The 2,457-nt window shown below is 53.2% G+C and overlaps 1 protein-coding gene across 6 annotated transcripts in view; it reads left to right on the plus strand.

Annotated features, from left to right (window-relative positions):
• Positions 1-2,457, plus strand: part of PXK (PX domain containing serine/threonine kinase) — a 50,179-nt gene that overhangs the window by 13,099 nt on the left and 34,623 nt on the right. The gene's annotated exons all lie outside the window — the stretch shown is intronic.

A 2,457-nucleotide genomic window follows, 5' to 3' on the forward strand; every position in this document is an offset into this window, starting at 1 on the left:
GATTAGTTTGTTGTTCCCCTTATTTATGCATTCCTCGGTTGATTCTTGTATGTGCCTGCCTAGGGATCAAACCCGCAACCTTAGCATATTAGGACGATGCTCTAAAGGGTTGAGCTCCGCAGCCAGGCTGGCTCATGGTTTTTAAATCTCCCTAAGAGATTCCTCTATGCAGCTCAGTGTGAAAACCACAGCCCTTGGGCCTTACTACTCACAGCGTGGCCTTTGGATGAGCAGCACTAACGTTATTGGGAGCGTGTCTAAAGGCAGAATTCAGGCCCCATCCCTGACCTGCTGCTGATCAGGGTCTGAGTTTCACAAGGTCCCCGGTGATTGCATGAGCATTGAAGTTTGAGGAGCCTCACCCTAGAATGTGCCTGCCATCTTCTAACAGAAGTAGGAGCAAGAAAAATGCCTTTGCAGAGCACACAGAAATGAAGGAAAGTTTATTTCAAATTCCCATTGACTGCAGCTTGCAGGTCTGACATAGAGTTGTTAACGAGGCTTCCATTCATGCCCCACTGGTTTTTGGATCACGCAGGAGAAGCATCACAGGACACAGCTCGCATCCCTCGCAGTAGCATCGCTCATGGCTTTCATTCCGCTGTGCTGCATCTCAGTTATTCCCCAGACCGTCAGAGAGTGGGCCGTCTGGATGGACTGTTATCCAATCGGCCCCAACCCAGCCCTGCTCATCGGTTTGTCCACCTTGTTTCCTGCTAGTGTCAGGGCCACATCGAGGTGCAGTGCCCACACGATGATGCTGTGCATTCCCAGCCTGGCCTCCGCTAGGCCTGTGCGGCTGCTGGGGGCAGGCTGGGTGCTGCGGGCGCAGGCGAGGAATACACTCCCCCTGCTCTCTGGGAGCCTGTATCAGAAGTACATCGAGTCACCTGGAGCCAGAGCTGGAAGGGATCTTAGAGCAGGCACATCAAGACCCACCCTCTCATTTTCTAGATGAGAGGGCCCGAGAGGGAAGGCCTTGTCTAGGGTGGCACATTTGCATGACTGTATGAGTAGTGTTCGGTGTTTTCCGATTAAAATGCTGCTCAGCCTAGTCGGTTTGGCTCAGTAGATAGAGCATCGGCCTGCAGACTGAAGGGTCCCAGGTTCCATTCTGGTCAAGGACACATGTCTGGGTTGCGGGCTCGATCCCAGTAGGGGCCATGTAAGAGGTGGCTGATCAAGGACTCTCTCTCATCATTGATGTTTCTATAGTTAGGGACCATGTAAGAGACGGCTGATCAAGGACTCTCTCATCATTGATGTTTCTATCTCTCTCCCTCTCCCTTCATCCCTGAAATCAATACAAATATATAAAAATAAGTAAATAAATAAAACACTGCTCAGACCTGGAAAGTGGTCTGATCCCTATATCTCCTTCTACTGTACCTTTCTCGTGCTGCCAGTGTCCTTGACCTTGCCTCCCCCCCCCCCCCCCCCCGGTGGTCTGATCCCTATATCTCCTTCTACTGTACCTCTCTCGTGCTGCCAGTATCCTTGACCTTGCCTGCCCCCCCCCCCCCCCCCCCCCCAGCAAGGTGCACAGTCAGGAGTCCAAAGCAGGGGGACAAGAAGGCCACTAGGGACTCCCTCAGGACCCAAACACTCCACGAGCTGCCATGATGAGAGGGCACATCCCTGTGATGGAGCAGTAGCAGATAGTGGCTGTTTTCAGAGAAGTGCTGATCTATTTCTCCCTTTAAGTGAAATGTCCGAACTTGTCTTGCTTTGGGGCTGACTCACCAGTAGTCTCAGGAAGCGATGCCCAGGCGCCCCAGCCTCCTCCTCTGAGCCATTCATTCCCCAGCAAGCCGGCCGACATGTCCAGGCTTCCCCACACCCAGTGCGGCTCATCGCCCTCTGGGGGCTTGTGAGGTGTTCATTTGAATTAGAAAGTCTAATTGAGGATCAGCTGTTGTACAGGGAAGACAAGTATTTCCCGGTCATGAGGGGTTTGTGTGGACACACACACACACACACACAGTCCACCTATTTTGATTAACAAGGCACTTCTGTCATGTAAAAGCCTCACTGCACTGTAGCCATCTTCCCACCTCAAACCTCAGACTCCCTCAGAGTAAGGGGGGTTTAATGTCCACACAGAAGTCAGTTGGACCAGAAACCAGGAGGCCTGGCTCCTAGTCCCAGCTTGGTCGGCAGCAGCATTTCCTCTCTGGCTTCAGGGTCCAGGCCTATAAAACAAGAGTTCGGGGAGGAGGTTGAAGGAGTGTTGAAGCTCCCTCTGGTCTTAAAGCCCCAGGAATCCCTCAATAGCGTGATAGTGGTGGGCTCCAGGATAAGAGGAGGGAAGGAGAGGTTGGGGGTGGGGGTTACCTTCAGAACAAGGCAGGATGAGTTGGGGAAGCTGTGGGATGTGCAGGCCTCTGCAACACCACTTCCTGTGGTAGATTAGGGACCTGGAGCCCAGCTGCAGGACTTGGGGGGGGGGGGGGGCGG

This window comes from Myotis brandtii, unplaced genomic scaffold (assembly GCF_000412655.1).
Source record: "Myotis brandtii unplaced genomic scaffold, ASM41265v1 scaffold268, whole genome shotgun sequence".
In the NCBI taxonomy this organism is placed as follows: domain Eukaryota; kingdom Metazoa; phylum Chordata; class Mammalia; order Chiroptera; family Vespertilionidae; genus Myotis; species Myotis brandtii.